This window comes from Suricata suricatta, chromosome 4 (assembly GCF_006229205.1).
Source record: "Suricata suricatta isolate VVHF042 chromosome 4, meerkat_22Aug2017_6uvM2_HiC, whole genome shotgun sequence".
NCBI lineage: Eukaryota > Metazoa > Chordata > Mammalia > Carnivora > Herpestidae > Suricata > Suricata suricatta.
The window spans coordinates 154,976,301-155,002,318 of NC_043703.1; positions in this window are offsets into that span (position 1 = coordinate 154,976,301).

Here is a 26,018-nt window from a genome sequence, read left to right on the forward strand (position 1 = left end):
TGGAATTAATTAGAAAGAAAAATATGGAGGTTTCTTGTTTTCCAGTGGCCACTGTGAGTTAGCTGGGGTATTTCCTGTCCCTCTCACATCTTTTGAGTATTTCTTAATGACTTCATATTCTCATTCTTTACCCAAAATTTACATTACAAGTGTAATCTGTTTCAGATAGATTTTAGTTGCTGGAGAAGCATTCAGTCTATGAAATGAAGCTGGCAAGATATGACCTGCAACACACTTTACTTCTTTCACAACTCTAAACTCCACTAAGTGCCTATCTGCATGTGGCAAAAATTGAGGTAGATGGAAAAAGGGAAATAAGCTTTGGTATTTTGTGTGAGTGGGAAAACTGACTCTCTTTTAAAGTATAAATTAAAGCAGTTTTAAATTTATAAAAAATATTACAAAAACAGCTTTCCCAGTTATTAACTTCTTGTATTTGTATGGTACATTTGTTGAAATTAATCAACCACTCTGAATACTGGAGTCCATACTTTATTCAGATTACCTTGGTTTTTACCTAATGTCCTTTTTCTGTTCTAGGCTCTTATCCAAAATATGAGCATTACATTCAGTCATGTCTCCTCAGGGACCTCTTGGCAGTGACTATGTCTCAGACTTTATCTGCTTTTGAAGACCTTGACATTTTTGGGTGGTACTAGTCAGGAATTTTGTAGAACATCCCTTAATTGGTATCTTTCTGGGTGTTTTTTTTCATGGTTTTACTTGGATTATGGGTTTTTTGGAAGAAAGAGAGCAAATGTAAAGTACTATTTTTTAAATCATATTATATCAAGAAGGTACAGTATCAACATGGAATATCACTATCGATAATGGATCACCTGGTTGAGGTAGTGTTTGTCAAGTCTTTCTACTAAAGGTTTCTCACTGCCTCCCCATGCCATATCCATACTGTAGTTATTTAAAAGAAGTAACTTTACTTAACTCACACTTGAATGGGGATTATGCTCCCCCTCCTAGAAGGCAGAGTATCGACATAAATTGCTTGGAACTCTTGTGCATGGAAGATTTTCCTCTTTCCCTCCATTTATTTACTCACTATTTTACACATATCTGTGTGTATATATATATATATATATAATGTATATTTATTTATTTTAAATTTTTTATCATGGCAAAATATACATAACATAGAATTTACTATCTTAACCATTTTTAGATATACACTTTGATGGTACTGAATACATTAATAATGTTGTACAACTATCACCACCATCCATCTCTATAACTCTTTCATTTTGTAAAACTGAAACTCTATATACCAACTGAACAATGATACCCCTTCCCCTTACTCACCTCTGCCAGGAGCTGGCACTCAGAATTCTACTTTTTGTCTCTGTGATTTTGTTTACACTAGGCACCTCATACAAGGGGAATCACATATCATTTGTCTTTTTGTGACTGGTTTATTCTACTTGGCATAATGTACTCAAGTTTTATATACGTTGTAGCATATGTCACCATTTCCTTCTTTTTAGGCTGAAACTGAATAATATTTCATTGTATGTATATACCAAATTTTGCTTAGCCATTTATCTAGACATGGATGTATGGATTACTTTCACATTTTAGCTATTGTGAACAATTCTGTTATGAACATAGGTGTACAAACATATATTTGAGACCCTGCTTTCAATTATTTTAGGTATAAGGGCACTTGGGTGGCTCAGTCAGTTGACTGTCTGACTTCGGCTCAGGTCATGAACTTGCAGTTCATGATTTTGAGTCCTGCGTCGGGCTCTGTGCTGACAGCTCAGAGCTGGGGGCCCGTTCTGGATTCGCTCTCTCTCTCAAAAATAAATAAATATCAATTGTTTGGGGTATATACCCAGACATAGAATTACTTGGTAATATGGTAATTCCTCTTATTTTTTTAATTTTCGAGGAACCACTATACTTGTTTTCCATAGAATCTGCACCATTTTACATTGCCTTTCACAGTGCAAAGCAGTTTCAATATCTCCATGTCCTCACCAACATTTTCTTTTTTGGTAGTAGGATTAATGAGTGTCATGGTGTCTCATAGTTTTATTTTGCATTTCTCTAATGATTAGTGATGTTGAGCATCTTTTCCTGTCCTTATTGGCCATTTGTGTATCCTCTTTGAGGAAATGTCTCAAGTCTGTACCCCATCTTTTTATGCAGGTGGTGGTGGTGGTTGTTGATGAGTTTTACAAGTCCTCTTCATCCTAGGTATTAGTCCTTTATCAGAGATAAGATTTGCAAACATTTTCTTCCATTATGTCAGTTGCTTTTTCACTCTGTATTGATAGTGTCTTTTGATGCACAAAATTTTAAAGTATTCATAAAGGTCAACTTGTCTGCTTTTCTTTGGTTCTTTTGATGTCATGTCCACAAAATTGTTAGATCCAATGTGTGACCTATGTCCTATGTTTCCTTCTAAGAGTTTTATCGTTTTAGATTTTATGTTTAAATATTTGATCTATTTTGAGTTAATTGTTGTCTGTGGTTAGATAAAAGTTCAACTTCATGCTTTCATGTGGACCTGTGGATATACAGTCTCCTCAGTACCATTTCTTGAAAAGACTGCCTTTTCCTTATTAAATGGTCTTGGCACTTTTGCCAAAAATCATTTGACCATTTTTTTTAAACAAGTACTTCTCCAACTTATTTACTTATTGGAATGGATTTTGAGGAGATGTAGCATGGGGCAGAGAGGTATGGAATAGGAAATAAATACAACAGTAACTGTTTGCTAATTGTTTCATAACCCAAACAAATCCATATAGAAAATTCCCTGTACAAAACATCACAGTAAAGGCTCAGGTATTGAAGTATTCCCTTCCTTGGGCAAGGGTAAAGATTTTAGGCTTCGGCATTTGGGATTTAGGCTGTGTTCCTTGTTTTGGGATGAATCACTGGGTATGTGGCGTAGTCCGTGCTTTTAATTAAAAATTAGAAGTGGTAACTTTCTAATTTTTCCAATATATGCAGTTGCTTTTCAATGTCCATGTCTTCAAAGTCTAGCTACCAAGAGACAAAAAGGAGGAAAATTAAAGGGGTAGGGAGGAAGGGTGCTGGCCCTTTAAATCTCCTGGATTTAAATCAGCTAGAGGGAAAGAGCCTTGTAACAATAGGGGAGATGCAGCAATGGCCCACCTCTTCCTCTGCATCTCTGGAGTCAGAAGCAGCAGTCAGTGATGAGAGCACAGATCCCTGGCGTTTTGGAGGACAGGAGCCTTTGGGCACATCCGGGTACCTGCCAGCTGTGCGCAAGCTGAGAACACACGCACAGTTGTGTCCATTGGGGCTGAGTGTGGGTAATGGGTAACTCCCACTGTGCTCTGAGAGCTAAAATTGATCAGTATTAACCACAGTTTACCTTCTAAGTCTTTCCCTGGAAATTGCCAGCCTGTAGTTGATTCCAGAGAAGTTCCATCAGGCAGGCTCTGCCGATGGTTTCTAGGTGGAGACAGATTCTCTGCACTTCCTATTCTGCCATCGCCCCAGATCTCCATGTGTACTTGTTTTATACGTGGGGCTATAGCCCAATACTGCTTTATTCGTTTCACTGCTCAAGTAATTCCAGGTTTGTAAATGAAGAAATCCTTCCATCGGCTTCTGTGTCCCACATATTCCCATAATGTGGGGTTTTTTTTTTCTTTTTTGCATTTACTTCCTGACCTTTAAGTTCTCCCAGGCTCACCTTGTGTGTCTTCTGTCTTAGGCCTAGAGTTGGCTATTTCTTTCTCCATGAAGATGTTTTGTTTTATTAGAGGACAGGATGAGAAATTGAGACCTGGGTACTTGGCATGCTCCTGTTCCTGGGGTATTGTCTTTGTGCTCTCATATGACTGAGAGAACATTCTTCTCATATGCAAACAATACATATGCAGTTTAAGGGATTGGGAACGTTTCTGTAGTCTGGTCTGCTTTCTATACAGAGCTGACTGCAGCCAAACTAATGTTCAACGTTGGGATTTGTCTCCCTTAAATCCAGGGTGATATACAGCTTTGCTCTTTCCATTCCGAATCTGCTCAAAAGATAACAAAGTACATAATGCTAGAAATCAGCCTTACTCATTTATATCTCATATAAATACATGGTGATTTTCCACACTCTTTTATCCATTTCTTCTTGTTCAGCATTGGCTTCCTTTACACTATACTGAGCTTCCATTTATTACAACCCTCCCAATTTAACAACCCAGAGTATTGGCTTCTTTGACCCTTGAATGTTCCCACTTTGCTTACAACTCTGTACTCATAATTTGCAGCTTGGATAAACCCCATTTCTTGTTATTAATCTTCTTTGCTTTACTTGTCCTATCAATACCCCACTGGTTTTTTGAATTCTTTTCTCCTTTTGCTGTGTGGTTTTGCCCTTCAAAGAGGTTACAGCCAGCATGGGCCATTTATAAGCCCAATCTTGGAAACATGGAGGACCTTGGTTAGGATAAACATATTTTGCAGTAGGCTTGCCTTTGGAACAACTGTATCCCAAATTAGAATGCCCCCCCTCCCTAGAGAGCCCACCTTAAAGGGAAAGCTCTAACAAATAGCTGGGTAGTCTCTTCAAATTTTGGTATTTCCATTCCAACCATAATCAAGACAAACTGAAATATGAGTTTATGACCCAGAGCCTTGGATCAAAAGAACAGTTTTCTCTTTGGTGTTCTTGAAACTTGACCAGAGCATCAGATTAATCTTTTACTTCTTTGTGTTTATAAACCTAATGTTTTAGTTTTAAAATCTCTCAAATTATTTTTAGCCTTCAATTCTAATTTCAAATAAATGAATAGTGGATAACTACCCCTTCCCCACCCTTTTATTTTTTTGAGTTTGTTTGTTTGTTTATTTGTTGAGAGAGAGAGAGAGAGAGAGAGAGAAAGAGAGAGAGAGAATGAATCCCAAGCAGGTTCCATGCTGTCAGCACAGAGCCCGATGTGGGGCTCAAACTCAAGATCAATGAGATCATGAAACATGAGTCGGATGCTTAACCAACTGAATCACCCAGACAAACCCCAGCCCTTTTAAACCAAGTATTTTAAAAACATGTTGCCTTCCACAGGAAAAGCCTTTCTCAAAGGTGCATATGAGCACCGCCCTTCCCACGGAAGAAATCTCATTGCCTCTGAGATCCAGTCCTCCATACCTCTTCATTGTGTCTCCCTCTGCTTCTCCATGTACAGTTGTCCCTAAATACACGTTCCCCTCATTACACTGGATACACCACACGTCTGCCCATCTTGGTGCCCATGCCATTCTGTTCTGTATGCTGCCATGAAAAGTGCTTTGAACTCAAACAGATTATGTTCACATTCTAATTATACCATTTACCTTGGGCAATGCTGGCAAATTCTATGAACCTCATTTTTTTTTGCCATCTATAAAATTGGGAAAAGAATATCAAACTCATGGTTTTACTACATCTTAATGAGGCTGCATTAATTTGGTCAGTGTTTGACATAGATGAGTTGTTTATCAATGTCCATTTCTTTTCTTCACCTGATAACTCCTATTCACCTTTTAGGAACTAGTGGAGGCTCCTGCATGTCTGAAAGCAAGTCTTAGGGCAACCTGTGTGGCTCAGTCGGTTGTGTCTGGCTTTGGCTCAGGTCATGCTCTCATGGTTCATGGGTTTGAGCCCCACATTGGGCTCTGTGATGACAGCTAGCTCAGAGCCTGGAGTCTACTTCACATTCTGTATCTCCCTCTCTCTCTGACCCTCCCCTGCTCACACTTTCTCTCTGTCTCTCAAAAATAAATTAAAAAAAAAAAGAAAAAGAAAACAAAAGCAAGTCTTCATTACTTACGCCCCTCCCCCTCAGCCAGCATTCAGTGCTACTCCCACTGGGTTTAATCCCATAGTAATTGTTACCTCACCATATTGTAACTGTCAGTCTTGACTTGAATGACTGTCTTTCTTATCCTAAATCCCCAGGAAATGTCCATGTTCCTGACAGTATCTGTCATTCAAATATTTACTGCAATAATGGAAATTAAATCTATTAGCCCACTTAAATGAGTTTTAAGAGTATATCCAAGTCTAATTAAATATGAACAGAAATAAAATATCCTCATCGAGGCTTCCTGGCCCCCCACATGTCTGTCTTAGTGATGTTTTCATTTCCCAGACCAGCTCTTAGAAAGCACATGGGGTTTTCTGCTTCATCAGAGGCATTAGACACACATCAGCATAATGCCCTGGCAGTTGTTTTAGAGAGACTTCTCAGATTGAAATTCTTATCGTTTTGAGATCTTCTCCTTGTGTTTGAAACAAATGCAATTAAAACATGTGCATAATTGATGCACATGGAATTTTTGGATTTCCATCATACAAGCCCTAGTTTCCAAGAAACAGACCACTAGGTCCATCAGAATTCTCAGTTTCACAGGTAACAACACCCTTGACCTCTGCTTAGTGTGCCGGGGTTTGCAGCCAGTCTCATACGTGACGGGAATGCCCCACCCACATGCCCCCAACTGGTTCTCATGCCAGGTCCTCCTCTCTGCTGATGTTCTGGTCAGACTGCAAAGCGGTGCCTGTTGTGCTGTGTGAGTGATCAGTTAGGAGTTGTGTAATCATCATCATACCACACTTCACTAAACACAATAATACAAGGCTGGGGCCCCCCAAACTCACTGGTTCTCTACTATGCAGCTCTGGAGCTGGATGACTCAGACTCAAATCCTGGCTCAGTCACCGTAGTAGTTGCTTGAGCTCCATCAGGTCATGGAATCTCTCTCATTCTAATCCAGTAGTTCTCAAAGTATGGTTTTGGGATTCTTGGGTTCCCCAAGTGCCCTTCTGAGGATCCCCAGGTAAAGTCAAAACTGACACTATTTGCTACTTCACAATCAGTCTCTCATGAGTATACAGTGGACTTTCCCAGAACCTTCATGACATGTGATGTTGCAAAAAGATTGAATTCAGACGCCAACATAAGAACCCAGCTATTTTCTATGTAGCTGGGCATTAGAGAGATTTACCCAAATGCAAAATAATAGTAGTCTTCTCATTACGTTGTTGTTTTGTCAATCACACTAATTTTCACTAAAATAATATGTTCCTGTGCGATGGTTTTTTGATTTTTCAGTTTATAACACAGTAATTATTGATAGTAATTATGAAAAGACATAGTGATAGATTTAACCAACACAATGAACCCTTTTAGGAGTCCTTGATGACTTTTAGGAGTGAAAAAGGGTTCTGTGCTTTCATATCTGCCAAAATAGAATGATGACACTTATCTCTTGTGCTTCTTGGACAGATTATTTCATATAAAGCACTTAGAAAATGCTTTGTGAAGAGCTATACTCATTATAATAGAAGATGGCATTATTCTCATTATGATTTGTTTTGGAAGGGTAAAGGATTTTGACTCCCAGTGAAAACAACTTACATCAGCCTCATGGTTTCCTTCTGCTTCTGTTAGTGGTCTCCCCCTCAGGTCTGCAAGATGGCTTCTGTGGATGTAAACATCGAGTCCCCATCACTCAGGAACAGCATCTTTTTCTCATGAAACTATTTTTTCATGAAGGAATATAACTTCTGGAAGTCACCTAGTAGACTTTTTGTGTCTCTCAGGCTTGAACTCGGCTACATTTTTACCCCTAAGGTAATCACCCTTTAGACAAATCATGATTTATGAAGCTGGGTACAGTCCGGCCCCCACTCCCCTACCCCCACCCCAACAAATAGAATCACGATTCCAGTAGCAAGTTTGTCTTGCTCCCAGGAGAGGACTAGACAGGGGAGAATATCACCATTCTCTGCCAGGCCATGCTAGTTTGGCCTCAGAATAGGAAAACAGCACTTTGACCCAACAGGTGACCTACCTAACACTTGCAAGTGTTTTGAGTCTGATTCCTTCCGTTGTTAGCGACAGCCTGGGACATGACACTTAATCACCATAGTGCACGCAGTGGGGTTTCATTGTTTCTTATAGCTGGAAAGGTATCTGTTATGGTCAACTACAAGATGTAGAATATAGTTTCATGGTATGTGTTTAGAAATCTAATGGAGTTTATTTCCAGTCAAAAAAAGTGTAATAAGTGCCAATTATGTAGCTAGGCATGAGGAATTCAAACTGAGGAGCGCCTGGGTGGCTCAGTCAGTTAAACATCTGACTTTGGCTCAGGTCATGATCTCACGGTTCATGAGTTTGAACCCTGCGTCGGGCTCTGTGCTGACAGCTCAGAGCCTGGAGCCGGCTTCTAATTCTGTGTGTGTGTCTCTCTCTCTGCCCCTCCCCCACTCACACTCTGTCTCTCTCTCCACAAAAATAAACAAACATTATAAATATTTAAAAAATGAAATATACTTCTCTTAAAGATCTTGTCATCTCCTAAGGGAGGTGTGCATGTTACCAGATTGTGTCAAAACAACGTGATGGCTAAATCCAATGAACGGTAAAGAGATGTATGGTGGGAACACAGAGAAGGGCCCCAAAGCCAGCATGAGTCTTGAGTGATTAGCAGAAGCTACCTAGGGGCAGATCTGCCAGTGAGGGGAAGGAGGGTAAAATATAGGAAAGGAAGAGGGCAGAGAATTGCAAGGCACTGAGTTACATAAGAATGTGGTTACCTCCCCCCAAAACAAGAAATTTGAGCTGACAAGCATAATGGGGGGAGGTAACCATAGGTAGAAAAACAGACTGGAGACCTAGGATAGAATGTCAAGGACCTTATAGAAACCAAAACTCAATCCTATAGAGAAAGGAACTTCATTAAAAAGTTTCACGAGGGGACTTGTGTGGTGAGATTAATAATTTAGAAAACTTACTGTGTCCTCAGGTGTTCTGTGAGAAAAAGTGTCTGACTTTGCCCCCAAAACAGTGAAAGCCTTGGCCTTAATTTTGCTAAGTCCTGTTAAAGATCACATCTCATTTCCCAGTTGTATCAATTAATTTCTTAAACACTAAAAGAAAACACACACACACACACACACACACACACACACACATACACACACACATCATTTAATGATCCCATTTGAATAAAGCATAGAAGTAGGGAGTTCATGAACCCAATGGGCTTTTTCCTTGGGCAATGCCATCTTTGGCCTGTTAGTGGTCTCCCCCTCAGGTCTGCAAGATGGCTTCTGTGGATGTAAACATCGAGTCCCCATCACTCAGGAACAGCATCTTTTTCTCATGAAACTATTTTTTCATGAAGGAATATAACTTCTGGAAGTCACCTAGTAGACTTTTTGTGTCTCTCAGGCTTGAACTCGGCTACATTTTTACCCCTAAGGCAATCACCCTTTAGACAAATCATGATTTATGAAGCTGGGTACAGTCCGGCCCCCACTCCCCTACCCCCACCCCAACAAATAGAATCACGATTCCAGTAGCAAGTTTGTCTTGCTCCCAGGAGAGGACTAGACAGGGGAGAATACCACCATTCTCTGCCAGGCCATGCTAGTTTGGCCTCAGAATAGGAAAACAGCACTTTGACCCAACAGGTGACCTACCTAACACTTGCAAGTGTTTTGAGTCTGATTCTAAAATCCTGGCTGTTCTGTGTTACTCCTGGACTCTCCCTGGGTCTCACTGACTCTGTGACTAGATTGTTAACACCTGCATCCTCGGCTCCCTGGGCCTCCCCTGTGCGTGCACATGTCCCAGCACTCCATCTCCTGCTCCCCAGGTCCGTCCTCCAGATCTCTGATTCCTCTGTCCATCAGATCTCGAATCCCTCCTCTGTCTTCTCAGAGTTTTCACTGAGCCATTAACAATGGTGCATACGTTTCAGCACAAGCTGTTTAATATACTTTGCAATGTATGCGGAAGGCTTGCCAAGACCCTCCAGCAGCTTTTTTCTTCCTTAGAGTAATCATTCCAGTCATGGTTCCAGCCTGTTCTTCCTTTGACTAGTTGGGTCTGGGATAGAACAAGGGCCTATGACTAGATAACGGCTCTTGGTCTTTTACAGCCCCATGGAGTGGTTCTCACGGTTGTGAACCAGCAGCATCCACATCACCTCACCTATTCGGTGAGAAATGTAAACTCTTGGGCCCACTCCAGACCTACTGAATTAGACACCCAGGGAGGGGGCCAGCCGTCTGTGATTTAACAGGTCCTCCAGGTGATTCTGACCCACATTCAAGTTTGAGAACCACAGCAATAGAAATACCAGAACTCTGGAGGCACCTGGGTAGCTCAGTAGGTTAAGCATCCTGTCTTGATATCAGCTCAGTGATGACCTCACAGTTATGGAGATCAAGCCCTGTGGTGGGCTCTGTGCTGACAGCAGGGAGCCTGCTTGGGATTTTCTCTGCTTCTCTCTCTGCTTCTCCCCCAATCATCCTCTCTCTCTCTGCTCCTCCCCTGCTCACACATGAACACGCTCTCTCTCAAAATTAATAAATAAAAATTTGAGGAAAAGATACAAGAACTCTGGAGGTAAGAAGTGTGACCTCATTTGAAGTAATACACCTTTCTGAGTCTCTGTTATATTGATGACTTAATAATTAGCTGGTGACGATTAAATAGGCAATTTTTTGTAAAACAGTTCACTTGATGTTTGTCACTTGTGAGGAATATTCTGTCCTCATTTCTTCCTCCTTCCCTCTCTGAATAATAATAATTTTTTGAATCAGATTTTTTATGTTAAGCCTACCTTAGAAGGCCGTTATTCCAATTACTCACCTGAAATGGTTTCTATGTTAGGCTCTCCTTGGAAAAGATCGATACGTATTACGTAGTGAAGCTTTTCTTTCCTCTCCCAGCATTTTGACTTTCTCCTACTTGTGTTATGACTCTCCAACACCCAACTGTTTTTGCTTTAATATGCACAGGAAGCCACAGATGATTCTCCAAGTCGCTTCCTCTCTCTCCTTTCTCTCTTTCATCTCTTGGTTGGGATTCATACAACTGCTATTTCATTTCCTTACAAGTCACTTTCTTCAGGTGAAAATGATGGCTGCCTGTGCTGAGTTTCATGGCCAGAGGGTTGTGATTGACAAATGTCACCGACTGTTCAACTTGCTCCACTTGATGCTCATGCTGGCTGCAAATGACCTCAGTGTGACCAGCACTGTGTGGCTTCACTTTTTGGTCCACGATGTCACAACACGAAGTGGGCCTCATGGCTGGTACCGCACACGCGTTTCTAAGCGATTTCAAGCTGCAGCTCTTTTGAGCGTCACGTTGACTGTTCTTAGTATGAGTAACGGGGGATTGTGTTTCAGAATGTTTCTGGGAAGAAAGACCGCCGGTGTTGTTTTCACCCCTGAAAACGCCTGTTCAAGGAAGTGTAGCATTAGAACCAGCATTTTCGTAGCTCCTACAATATGTAGACACTGTTCTTGGTGCTTTTCAAATGTTGTCTTGATTCTTTACCACAATCCTTCAAAATACATAGTAAGAATCATTTTACAGGTGAGAAAACTAAGGTTCAGAAAATTGATATTTTCAGGGGCGCCTGGGTGGTTCAGTCAGTTAAAACTTTTTTTTAAATGTTTTATTTATTTTGATACAAAGAGAGACAGGGCATGAGAGAGGGAGGGGCAGAGAGAGAGAAGGAAACACAGAACCGGAAGCAGGCTCCAGGCTCCGAGCTAGCTGTCAGCACAGAGCCTGATGCGGGGCTCAAACCCACAAATGTGAGATCTGACCTGAGCCAAAGTTGGAAGCTTAACCGACTGAGCCACCGAGGTGCCCCGGTTCAGTCAGTTAAGCATTGGACTTCGATTCAGGTCATGATCTCACAGTTCATGGATTTGAGCCCTGCTTTGGGCTCTGTGCTGACAGCTCAGAGCCTTGAGCCTGCTTTGGATTCTGTGTCTCCCTCTCTGTCTCTTCCCCAACTTGTGCTCTATCTCTCTCTCTATGAAAAATAAATGAACATTAAAAAATTTAAAAAAGAAAATTGAGATTTTCATAGTCACACAAGTATTAAACAGCAGCATTTAAAAATAATTTTTTAATGTTTATTTTTGAGAGAGAGAGAGAGAGAGAGAGAAAGTGCAAGTGGTGGAGGGGCAGAGAGAGGGAGACACAGAACTGAAGCAGGCTCCAGGCTCTGAGCTGTCAGCACAGAGCTCCACATGGGCCTCGAACTCATAAACCATGAGATCATGACCTACATGGAAGTCAGTCACTTAACCAACCAAACAACCCAGCCTCCTGTAAGAGCATTTTATTACTATCCATATCTCTTCTGTTTCCAGTTTCTCTGCTGTTTTTATTTTATTATTTTATTTTTCATTTATTTGTTGAGAGGGAGAGAGTGAGAGACAGAGAGCACATGCATGAGTAGGGCAGAGAGAGAGGAAGAAGGGGAGAGAGAATCTTAAGCAGGCTTCACACCAGTGTGAGCCTGATGCAGGGCTCAATCCCAGGACTCTGAGATCATGAGTTGAGCTGAAATCAGGAGTCAGACACTTAATAGACTGAGCCATCCATGTGCCCCTCTGCTGTTTTAAAAGGGACATGCAGAATAGGAAGGCAAATTATCAGGATTGTGCAGTGAACCTTCACATTTGATCATATGGATTTGGTCACATGGATTTTGGGGGAAGGTCACCAGTTTCTGTGCATGCACATGTGTGTGGTGTGTGCATGCATGCACGTTTTAGACACTAGACTTGCTACCAGCTGAGAGCTACTAGCTACGAATAGACTTTGGGTTGTGGACCTTTAGCTTACACTGCTACTGAGTATCACAGCATCACTGAATGTCTAGTTAAAAGAGCGGGGCACACCTTTATTCATTTTTCGTTGTTCACTACTCAGCCATTTATCAGTCATCAGCACATATTGGGCACCTTCGAGGCATTGCATTATGCACTGGGGGTAATGCAGTCCATGCCTTTGAGTCTTCAACCCTCTCCATGTCTTAAAGAAGTTGTGTGTTTTATATTCAAGACTCTGATGCATTAGTTATTTCAGAGGTATAGCGCCATCATGTTCCACCTTCATTCTGCCATATTAACTGGATAGATGTCTCTGAATGACTTCACCTTCTGACTGTGTTTATTCATCTGTCAAATGCTTATGATAGCATCTTCTCAAAATGCAGATGAAATAAGATTATGTAAGGGTGTCTTGCAATTTCCAAAGCATAATAGACTAATGTTAATATATCACTGATAACATTTGGCTATTACTACACTTATTATTATCACTGATATTTTTAAGAGATTATGTAAATAAGCTAATGAGCCTATCGGTCCTCCTTAACTGAACATCCACTGAAATTTAGTACTCCGCTGTCCTTGCTCAATAACTGAGGGTGATTGCATTCTCAGTTCTATTTCAAAGGGTTGAGCGTTTACATAATTCTCATCTGTAGTCTTGAAGATGCTCCAAAGGAAGCTGATTGAGAAGCATTATACAAGATTGGAGAGATAGCATGTTCCGGTAATCTTACAGACCTGCTTTCTTTTTTTTTTTTTAATGTTTTATTTATTTTTGAGAGAGAGAGAGAGAGAGAGAGCGCGAGCTAGTGAGTGTGAGCAAGGGAGGGTCAGAGACAGAGGGAGACACAGAATTTGAAGACAGGCTTAGGCTCTGAGCTAGCTGTCAGAACAGAGCCCAATGTGGGGCTCAAACCCATGAACCACAAGATCATGACCTGAGCTGAAGCCAGACGCTCAACCAACTGAGCCACCCAGGCTCCCCTTACAGACCTGCTTTCAAACCCTGCCTCACTTTTTTTTTTTTAATTTTTGCTAAAAGACCTATGTCCAGAATGAGGGGATAATGACAACTAACTGACAGAACTGCTATGATAATTAAATGTGATAAAAATATATAAAAATGATCTACACACAATGCAGCATTATAGGTACCTTTGCTTATTTGTTATTATTAGAAATTCACAAAATATAGTGCTAGGAGGAGATGATAATGAATATTTTTCATCGTTAACCAATAAGTTTCCCTGTTTCAAGAAAATTCATGTGAATTCAAAAACCTACAATTTAAATGTCGGTGTCCTTCATAGAAAATCTGTTGTTATTATGTAACCAAGCAGAAGTCAAAATCAATGAATGCTTCCCAGCTATCCACAAAGGAGACATACCCACTCCTTGCCTTCCATCCCCACTCTCCTCGGTGTATCTTTTCACTCAATCATGTATGGATCCGTCTGCTCATGGGATTTTGAACTCCTGAGGATAGCAGCCCTCTCCCAATTATCTCTGTATTCCTAAAACATCTCACAGTGGAAGGCACAGACTATGTATCTGTTCCATAAATGCATGATTTCTTCTAAGTATATGAAAGGATTCTTTATTATACAAAAGCAATTGTACTGGGTTTTCTTAAAATATTTTATTCCTAACTGTACATAAATTGTGACTCATAAGTTTCATTTTAGACACAAAAGGATTCTATAGTAAAGTTATATGTAGGTGCCTAATGAGAAGTCAAAATATACCTTCTATACTTCTCTTTATGGGTAAATTGAAAATGTTTTATGGCAGGACTTTTCCATTTTTTAATTAATTTATTTTTTTAAATGTTTTATTTATTTTCGATACAGAGCGAGACAGAGCATGAGAGGGGGAGGGTCAGAGAGAGAAGGAGACACAGAACCGGAAGCAGGCTCCAGGCTCTGAGCTAGCTGTCAGCACAGAGCCCGACACGGGGCTCGAACCCATGAACGTGAGATCTGACCTGAGCCGAAGTCGGAGGCTTAACTTACTGAGCCATCCAGGCGCACCTTAATTTATTTTTTAAAACATTTTTAATGTTTACTTATTTTTAAGAGACAGAGACAGAGCACGAGCAGGGGAGGATCAGAGAGAGAAAGAGACACAGAATCGGAAGCAGGCCCCAGGCTCTGAGCTGTCAGCACAGAACCTGACACGGGACTCGAACTCACAAACTGAGATCATGACCTGAGCCGAAGCCGGATGTTCAACCAACTGAGCCACCCAGGCATCCTAGGACTTTTCAGTATTTTTAACCTCGAAAGATAAATTCCTATGAATAACTTTCTTTTTTAGTACATTTCATTTATTTTTCAAGTCAAGTTTTCTGTATTTTCATATCTGAGTAAGGTCATCACTCAATTAATTAGTTTGGAAAATCACATCTGTGCTGAAGAGAGCTGGAATTGTTTTCTTATGGAAATAGAGACCAGATCAAGCATAAAGCACTGGACCTGTGTAAAAATCAGAGTTAATTTTCTATAAACAATGTCAGGTCAGGAATTAGCTGAGTACTCAGCCCTCTGCAGGTGCTGTGAACATGTGTAGTGCCAGTTCTGGGATGGCATACCTTATCAGTACCAGTCTTTAAAAGTTTTTCTTTTCTACATGTAGCAAAAAAATGTATCACTATAATAAAAACTCTAGTATTGGTGCAAAGAAGGGGTGTGATTCCACAATTGTGACACCCTTTACCTGTTACCCATTTTTCCTAAGGTGTGTTTGTCATTAGATTTTGTAGGGGGGAACAATGTACAGGAGAAATTTCTGGAAGTGATGTAGCAGGTTCTAAAGAAGAGAAACAGGGCAGATGTGAAAACAGAAGGAATCAAATGACAAGTCTGAGGGAGAGACCTACAGGCTACAGAAAGGTGAGAGTTTGGGGGATACATCTTACCATGGTGGTGGTCACACACACGCACACGTGAGAAACTCTCATGTAACTCACAACACAGGAGTGCTCATAACACTGATAGAGCCTGAAAACAGGGGTAGATGGTATCAATGTCAATTTCCTGGGCGCGTTGTTGTACCACAGTGATGCAAGATGTTACCATTGTGGGGAAATGCCAGGGAAGGTTAGATAGGCTCACTCTGTATTTCTTACAACTCCATGTGAATTTATAGTTGTTTTCCCCCCAAAAGGCCTTAAAAATGCATGAGAGGTTCTTTGGGTAGAAAACAGGTCATACCTATGAATCACTCACTAAAAAAAAAAAAAAATAGGGGCACCAGGGTAGCTCATTTAGTTAAGTGTCTGACTTCTGCTCAGGTCATGATCTCTTGGTGCATGAGTTCAAGCCCCGCATCAGGCTCTGTGCTGACAGCTCAGAGCCTGGAGCCTGCTTTGGATTCTATGTTCCCCTCTCTATCTGCCTCTCTCTCTCTCTCTCTCTCAAAAATAAATAAACATTATTAAAAAATAGTAAATTTTTTTAGGACAGAGAAGGAGAAGGCTAATTAAGTTATCCATTGATCCATCCATCTATCCATACCCATAACTTCTTGAGTGCTGTGATACTCTGAACAATGAGCAGAGTATCAGGGAGACCACAGCCTCTGCCTGAGAGGATGTCACCATTCGAGGGTGACAAATATGTGGCTCCTCACACAGTGAAGCATGACCTGTGCAAGGAGGGAAGTGTGGGATGGTAAGGAGGTGCACTGGAGGGGGTGGTCAGTATTTCCTGGAGACTGTCGCTTGTCAACCAAATGCGATGAATTGAAGACCCTTTGAGGATAGACATCCCTTCTTACACATTGACATGACACCATGTGTGTAGACGGTATTTGTCACATCTCTATTTCTAACCATGATTTTCAGCCTCTTCCCCAAATACTGTAACCTACTGTGCTTTCTTTTCAAATCCTTATTCAACTCTATTCTGCTGAGAATGTAAATGTTCATTCCTTTTTAAAGTATACATTTCCATTCAGTTTTAGATATTTAAGAACTTGGCACAGAGCAGAAGAATTCCAAATAGAACATTAAGGGAAACTAAGTAAGGAGTATACAATAACAGTACTAACGTTGTAAGTTTTCTGTAAGTCCAAAAGTATTCCAAATAAAATGATTGATTTAAACAAAAATGGCACATGTGTTCCATTTTTAACACACTTGAAAGAGATTAAGGAAAATTAACTAGGTATTGGAGGTATTAACTACCTATGGTTTTTCCATAGACTTAGAATGATAGCCAAGCTACATTATAGTTTGTTAACTCCAGAGTCATTGGACCTAAATCATGCCTACTTAATAAATTGTTTAATCCCTAAGACTATGTGTTTCCACCTAGTTTTAAGAAAAAAGGTTATTGGGGCACCTGGGTGGCTCAGTCAGTTAAGTGTCTGACTTTGGCTCAGATCATAATCTCATAGTTTGTGGGTTCAAGCCCCAAGTTGGGCTCTGTGCTGACAGCTCAGAGTCTGGAGCTTATCTTCAGATTCTATGTCTCTCTGTCTCTCTGAATTTCCCCTGCTCGTTCTGTCTCTCTCTCTCAAAAATAAATAAAACATTAAAGAAAAAAGGTTATAAGAAGGCTTTGGCAATCACCCTTGCTAGGATATGCCCTTTTCTGGTACCTCCTAAAACATTCATTTACTTCTACCATATTTTCCCAGTGCACTTGAAAAGTAACTGTATAATTGGTAGAGTTATCAGTGTTCAGAAAAGGAATGTTAAAGATTAAAGTAATTTCCCTTGGATGCCACCCATAATTCCCAAAAGGTTGAAACATTCAGAAAAAAATAGGGCACAGTCATCACATTATCCCTTAGAGAGATTCTAGCCCAGCGATTCTTGAACCAAAAGCCATAGAACAATAACACAAGTGACTTTCCAACACCCCAGCATATGATTTTGATCTAGTTGTACATTCTTGATTTTTCTGAGAATCACCGCCATGGTGACCCACTGCTGTTGATAAGAAAGTGTCCTGTTCTCCGGGTATATTAGAGAAAGAAAATGTTGAGAACCTGCTTTTTCTTTTTTCTTTTCTTTTCTTCTTGACAAAGAGAGGAAGAGAGAATGAATGAGTTGGAGAAGGATAGAGAGAGAGGGAGACACAGAATCGAAAGCAGGCTCTAGGCTCTGAGCTGTCAGCACAGAGCCCAACCTGGGGCTCAAACTCATGACCTGAGCCAAAGTCAGAGGCTTAACCAACTGAGCCACCCAGGTGCCCTGAGAACCTTCTTCTTCTTCTTTTTTTTTTTTTTTAATCTAGTATCCTCTTGATAAATGGGAGAACTGTAGCCTAGGATGTAGTTAAAAGTTTTTGAAGGTTACACTGTACCTGGCTGACAGAGCTGGAACCAAAACTGGAGTTTTCTAGGACTTCATCTGGTTCTAGTGTGTTTTCTTATCAAATGATAGTTTCATGAAATGAAATGGGTGGAGGTACATACTCACTCTGCAGTCTGGCTGATGTATATCTATTTAACCTCCACACTTCTTTTTTTTTTTTTTAATGTTTTTTTGTTTATTTTTGGAAGACAGAGAGAGTGCGAGCAAAGGAGGGTCAGAGAGAGAGGGAGACGCAGAGTCCAAAGTAGGCTCCAGGTTCTGAGCTGTCAGCACAGAGCCCCACACGGGGCTCGTACCCACAAACCATGAGATCATGACCTGAGCCAAAGTCGGACACTTAATCGACTGAGCCACCCAGGCACCCCTAACCTCCACACTTCTTAACTATGCCAACTAGAGCTAGTCACTTAGCCGTTTTAAGCCCCACTCTCCTCTTTAGTAAATGGAAATAACTGATTTTATCCATATATTTGTTGTGATGATTACATGAAGGAATATCATTATTAGAGGCTCAAGCACGTGCTTGTTTTCATTAGCAGCCATGAGAATGATGGGTAATGTTTGTGATTCAGATTCTAGGGCCTTCACTTCTGCCTTAGCAAGAGAGCAAGATTCATGTCTTCTTCTATATTTTATTAATTTTAAAAAGGTTTCTGCTGCTAAGAGTGGGTTTGCAAAATGCCGTTATAGCTTGAACTATAGTAACGTGCCTAGCATCTTTGCTGAGGAAAGGCATTCTGTTTCCTTTTGCTACTTCTGCTGCTAAGAAATCCCTGAAAATGTCGATCCATTCCCACATCTGTGTGAGTATGAGCACACCACAGGGCCCACATTGAACCTTCTGAGGTAGACCCTTATATTGTGTAGTGCTTGTTTACATTTTGTTTTCCGCTTCTGACCTCAGTCTTGACAGAGTCTCCTACCTGTCCATGACATCAGAAAGTGCGCAGGAACCATTGTTTGTACCAAGAAAGGCACAGGTTCTAAAGGAGGAGCTCTTGATTCTACAAGTTAAAGGTGAATCACTCAGCACAGAGAAAATATGATTAATTCTGACTTGCTCAGTATTTACTGCCAGTTACCTGCCTCATTAGTGCACTTACGTTACATTTGGAGTATCTGTGTACTTGTTTAATGCTCCCACTAGACCCTGAGGTTTATTGATGCAGAATATGCCTCCCCCCCTTACCCTCCCATACTTAGCACAGAAGTAGCCATTCAACAAGTGTTGATTCAGTTACTGAATGATGGCAGAATCCCTCAATGTTGGAAGCAAAATAAAACATGGATAGGAAAGAATTACAAAGCAGCATGTGTATGATGCAAAACTTTAGGGTGGAGAGGTTAACTGACCATTGTAGAGGCTGTGGGTAGGTGGACATATGCTCAGGAATCTTCTGAGAAGAGATTGCGCCTGATCTGGGCTTTAACTATAATAATAATAATAATCCACCATGAGCAAATATCTTCTCTGTTAATCCTTGTATGAACTCAGTGGTAGATTGTGCTAGAATTCAATTACTCACTTTTCTTTTTTCCTGTAAGAGGCTCCTACATTTGTGCTCCATTACTATGTATCTTGTCTACCTCCTGGGGAAACAGTACCTCAGCCCTTTACTTTAGACTTAGCCATATGATGTGCACTGGCCATGAATGGATGTAACTAGGCCTATCCTGCTTGCATTGGAATATTAACACCTGTCACTCTGCTCATCTAAGCAAATGCTTTAAGAGAAATAGCATGCTTAGTTACTTTTTTGTTTTGTATTGTTGGTTCTGTCTTTTGTTTTTTTGTTTTTGGTCTTCTTCCTCTCTGCCCTGGGAAGAGCCATATCCACCACAATAGCTGTCTCCTCAGCCTGAGTATGGGAATGAGAAGACACGTAGGGCAGAGCCATGCCAACATGCAGCAGACCCGCAGATGAAAATACGATGTGAGCCAGGAGTGATTTTTTTGTTGTCATAAGCAACTAAGATTTTGGTGTTTATTTTGTAGAAAAAAAAGACTAATACAAACCCTATGAAGTATAGACTGTTATTATTTATTTTTGCAGAAGATAAAACTAAGATAATTAGTAACTTTACCAGTGAGATATTTAGTGAGAAGGGAGACTGAGGATTTAAAGTATGCCATATTGTATGTTTCTCTAGGTAAAAGGTCTAAATTTAAGGAACAGCTGTGCAAAGGTACAGAAACATGGAAGGCTTTATTATGTAAGTGAGCAACTGGATCAAAAACTATAGAATGGATGAACAATGGTGGGAGATGAAGCTAGCTAGGAAGCACATAGAGCGGGTCTAGTTTGTGAATGGTCTTTCAAAATATGCTAAGATGATTGACTTATAAATCATAATCCAATGTCCACAGTGAGTGGATGACATCTTGGGACAGTACTTGTCTTAGTCATCTTGGGCTGCTGTCACATGACCACAGAGTGGATGGCGCAAACAACAAATATTTATTTTCCCTCAGTTCTGGAGGTAAGAAGTCCAAGATCAAAGTGCTGGAAAACTTAGTTTCAGGAGAGTCTCCTCTTCCTGGCTTGTAGACAGCCACCTTGTCTCTGTGTCGTCACATGGCCTTTCCTCTGTGCATATGTAGAGAGAAAGAGAGAGAGACGGCATGTGCACAAGCTAGGGAATAAGGAGAGAGGTTTGGTGTCTGTTTCTTTTCTTACAAAACATCAGGGCCCCACCCTTTCGACTTCATTTATCGGTAAATCCTCCTTTGAAGGCCCTGTTTCCAAATATAGTCACACTGGGAGTTAAGGCTTCAAAACGAGAATTTTGGGGGGACACAGTTTAGTTCATGGAAGTATGTAAGTCAAGAAGAAATATACTGTTAATGTGAATATTTTGGAACTTTAAATAGCCTGTACTTATCTACATTAAGTAAAGTGGTATACATTTAGGCTGGTGATAAAGACATGCATATATGATCTCTTTGCATGTTATTTTAACATTTATTTCAGAGAGAGAGAGAGAGAGAGAGAGAGAGTGCCAGAGCCAGAGCCAGAACATGAGCAGGGGAGGGGCAGAGAGAGAGGGAGCCACAGAATCTTAAGCAGGCTCCAGGGTCTGAGCTGTCAACACAGAGCCTGATGTGGGGTTCAAACTCATGAACTGCAAGTTCATGACCTTAGCCGAAGTTGGATGCTGAACCTACTGGATCACCCAGGGACCCCTCTCTTTGTATGTTTTTATTCTGCATCATTTAACACTATAGACATAAAAGAGAAGAGTCTTGGGGCGCCTGCATGGGTCAGTTAGTTGAATGTCCGACTCTTGATTTCCGCTCAGGTCATGACCTCACAGTTGTGAGATTGAGCCCTGAATGGGGATCTATACTGAACACACGAGCCTGCTTTGGATCCCCTCTCTCTCTCTCTCTCTCTCTCTCTCTCTCTCTCTCAATCTTTCTCTCTTTCTCTCTTTCTGCCTCCCCTCCTCATGCTCATTCTTGCTCGCTCTCTCTCAAAATAAATAAATAAACATTAAAAAAGAGAGAGAGAGGAGTCTTTGGCCCAGGCCACATGGATGGTTAATGCCAAGCAAATGCTAAGTCACAGTCTTGTGACTGCCACTGGGTTCCCTACTCTTTAGTCAATCCTGGTAGAGGAAAAGAAGTTTATTTGCACTTGAGATTTCTACAAAGTGTTGACTCCTCTCCAAGCCCAGAGGCCTTCCCATGGCTTCTCAATTACCTGCTTTGTTTTCTCTGGTGACTTCTGGGTTCCCAAATTTGCATAGCACCCACCTCATTCCATCCATCAAATTTCTGCCCAGATTCCTTCCCTAGTTAATGTTGCTTCCAAGAAGAGTAAATGAGCTGTTGTGTGCACTCAAGGAGCTTACCCAGTAATTTATTGAAGCGTGGGAAAGAAAGACTAGAAAACACTGGCAAAAGTTCTTTTAGTGACCTGTTACCTTTTTTTTTTTTCTTCCATTCAAGTATCACACATTTCACCTAGGAGCAGATATTATTCCTCTGGATCATTTCATATTGAATTAAAGGACAACTCTGTCCCCAAATGTAAGTGGCTGTGGAAGTGGAGCTGGGAATGTGCTGGCTATATGGCCTTCTGTCTGAGCAGATGCCTTCAGACACGTGGAATTTCTCTCGAAGGAGGCCCACATATTTGGTCAATGATACAATTTTATCTGTAGACAAACCTCACAATTACAGAGTTGTTGTGACTATAGTAGTTACAGTAGAGCTTTCATTGAAGAAACTGTTTTGAAAATAGAGGCTTTCTAAAAATTGTAGATAGGTTTCCCTATCCCAGTCAATATAGCAACACGAAACATAAAAAACAATTCTCTTTATTGATTTAAATATCTCAGTCTCATATTTATTTTTGAGTATAATTCTCCTTAAATGTTGTTTGCATTGAATATTTTCTGAATACATACTATGGGCTAAGAAATGTTCCTGGTATGTGAAGGCCAGGAGATGACTGATTTCCAAATCTTGAAGTCTAATTGTGGAAATAAGATAGTGAGGCTCTCAAGTCCTACTTTTAAGTTCGATTCCTTTGGAATATTTACTGACTTGCGTTTTTAGATTTTTCTCCTTTATTTTAAACTTTTCCTGTTGTCTGATTCCTTATTTGCAGGCTATGCACAACTGCAGATCCCTTTTAAAAGATCCCTTACTTGGGGCACTTGGGTGGCTCAGTTGGTTAAGCGTCTTACTTCAGCTCAGGTCATGATCTCATGGATTGTGAGTTTGAGCCCCGCATTGGGTTCTGTGCTGACAACTCGAAGCCTGGAGCCTGCTTCAGATTCTGTATCTCTCTCTCTCTCTCTTTCTCTGCCTCTCCCTGCTTGCACTCTGTCTATCTCTTTCTCTCAAAAACAAACATTAAAAAAAATTTTTTAAATCCCTTACTTGACATTCTGTTCTCTCTGAGACAGTATTCTGTCCTAGTTTTTGCCTATATGTACAAGATACTTCATCAAACCATAGTCTTCATTTCCTGAAAACCCATTACATTTTTAGTCATCTACAGTTGGGTTTTGCCTCCACTGAAACACCTTTATGAAAATCCCTTCATGTGACCTTGTAATTGCCAGATTCAGTTTTTATCCCTTCTCCTCTCAAATGGGCTTGATGCCATTGGCTACTTACTCTCCTTGATTCATTCCTTTTGTGGCTTAAACATCTCTTTTTGATAATTCTTCTCCTCTCTCTGATGTTTGTAGGCTCCTTTGCTGGGTATTTTTAATTTTGATACATTATATAGGACTTTGTCTTGGCGTTTGTTTTCCCCATTCAGTCCCCTGACTGACCCTTCCGCTCTAGCTAGAAATTTAGCCAATATGGATGTCTCTCAAATCTTTTTGCTCAGCCTAGATTCCTTCAGACCTGTATACCTGGGTACATCTTTTGCATAGGAGATAGCTCCATTTAGATGTTTGGTAGCATCTCAAATCTGCTCAGTCACATGGAATGTCTGCTTTTCCTCAATTCTTCTCTTCTTCCTACATTTTTTTTTTTGGTGTGTGTATGATGAGTGTCATCAAGATCCAATTAGACAGTTCTCCAGAGATTCAGGACTTGTCCTGGAATTCTTTCTCTCTCTTACACTCTTCTATACCCAATCCAAGCAATCAATTAGCCAAGGAGATTCTACTTAACAATTGTTGAATACAGGTATGTTCATCTCTTGCCTCCCTCTTATAATAGCTTCTATTATAACTGGTATCTTTGTTGCTTCATGTCCCTGTGTCTCTGTCTTCTCTCTCTCTCCATCTCCCTCCACCCCACCCCCCCCACACACCATTTTTGCTCTTCTTTTCATCCATCACAGGTTAACCTAATCATAACACAAGTCAAATAATGCTCCTGGTTAATTCCATTGGGTGTCTCATTGTTTATATACATGACCTAATTCTTGAGCAGGACATTCAGAGTACACCATCATATGTCCCAAACCCTGTTTCCAGCCTCCTCTCTTTCTTCAGTGTCATTCAATTGCTTGCAGTTTCTGATTGCACATAAATGTTTCTCATTCAGTGCCTGTGCTAATGTTGGTGTTTTCTCCAAGAAACACTCACCCCTGTACCAATTCTCTTGACCAAAGCTCAGCTTTCAAGACACCTCCTAGTTATATGTTACCTTCTCTACATCACATTTTATGATCTCTTACAACTCCAGGTAGAATTGGTCATGTTCTTCCAATGCATTTATCCATGCATCTATAAAATTGATTGAATGAATGTGCTTATGCCCTTATCTTCTGGGCTCTATGTCTGTTGCATAGCTAGGCATAGTGCCTAGAACATAGTAGAAGTTGTGTAATAAAAGTTGGTTGGTCAATAGTCAGATAAATGAACTTTACAAATACCTAAGAAAATAGACAGGATTTCATGGAAATTATTAGAAGTGGAGAAGAACATGTTCCTGTGTTTTAGAAATGAAAAAAAAAAACATAAGTTTGGGAATCAGGAAAAATATCATGAAGTAAATGCAATTGGTTCAGGTCTATAGGAGATATAGGAACCTTAAATGAGAGGGCAGGAGACCCAGACTATAGTCTGCCATTCTATCTTTTATTATTATATTATTGCATATATATAGCATGAAGAAAATTATTTCTGGCTGATTGAAATTTGTTTATTTGAAGTTTTTCTCTATATAACTATGGTTTTTCTATTAACAACAAAAGTTCTGCATCCTACTAACCTAGATAATTTAGTCTATTAGACATTTCTTCTCTTCTTCTTCCTTTGCTACTAGAAGTACTTTACTCATATCTAAAACCAGAATTCCCATGTTTTTTCCAGTGATTATTTATTGTTGGAAAATACTGCTTTTAAAAAATATCCTCAGAAAGGTGGAGAAAAAATAATAATGCCCTTGGTATTTTCTATATTTTATCTTTCCAATGGATCCCTGAGATAATTATAGAAAGCCTCCATAATTATGGATAAACAAAAATTTGTCTATATTCTAAAGGCATTGTATACTTTGTAATCTAGTTTTTAGCTTGATTATGAGATTTCCAATGAATTAGTATTTTTTCCTTATGAAAGCCATCACTGTTTACAATTGTATAAGGCATAACAATTTATAAACCATTTGATTTGTATTATTTTATTTCAACCTCACAACAAAACTAGAAGGCAGTATTCCTTTCTTTTATTTTAAAGTTCATTTGTATATTGGAGAGGAGGATGACAGGCAGAGAGAGAGGGAGACAGAGGATCTGAAGTGGGCCCTGTGCTGACAGCAGAGAGCCTGATATGGGGCTCGAACCCATGAACTGTGAGATCACAACCTGAGCTGAAGTTGGACAGTCAACCAACTGTGCCACTATGGATGGAGCCCCGTGACATTTCCTTTACAGAGATAAGAAGACCAGAACTTTCTTATTCTAAAGTACACAAGTGATAACAGTAATATTGGGACTTGAAGTCAGGACTTTTTCACTTAGTATTTTCTACAGGATGACGCTCTCTTTATCTCTTTTTCTTTCTCTTCTGAGACATTTTGCAATGAGGCTCTGACATCTCAGTTCATTTAGGGCCAGGCTTGAAGAAAAATTAGATTCAGTAGTAGTTTTTTAAAAGTATATACATTGAGCATTTCATGTCACTGGTAATTCAGATTATTTCTCTAGCCTTTTAGTATAAAATAATAAAATATGAAAAACAATGGAGGGGTGCCTGGGTGGCTCAGTCGGTTAAGCCTCCGACTTCAGCTCAGGTCAGATCTCACATTTGTGGGTTCGAGTCCCGCGTCAGGCTCTGTGCTGACAGCTGGCTCAGAACCTGGAGCCTGCTTCCGGTTCTGTGTCTCCTTCTCTCTTTGTCTCTCCCCTTCTCATGCTGTCTCTCTCTGTATCAAAAATATATAAAATATATTATAGTATAGAGGTGGAATTTAAGGAAAGGTATTAAGCAGGCTGTGTTGTAGCCTATGAACAAGTAATATATTGTATCATTTATCTTGAATGTATCATAGATAAGCTGCTATATAACGATTGCCACTTCAGATAGCTGTGAAATTAGGTGATTAACTAGTTGTTACTTAACCTTCTAATTTCTGTATAAGTCTAATTACAT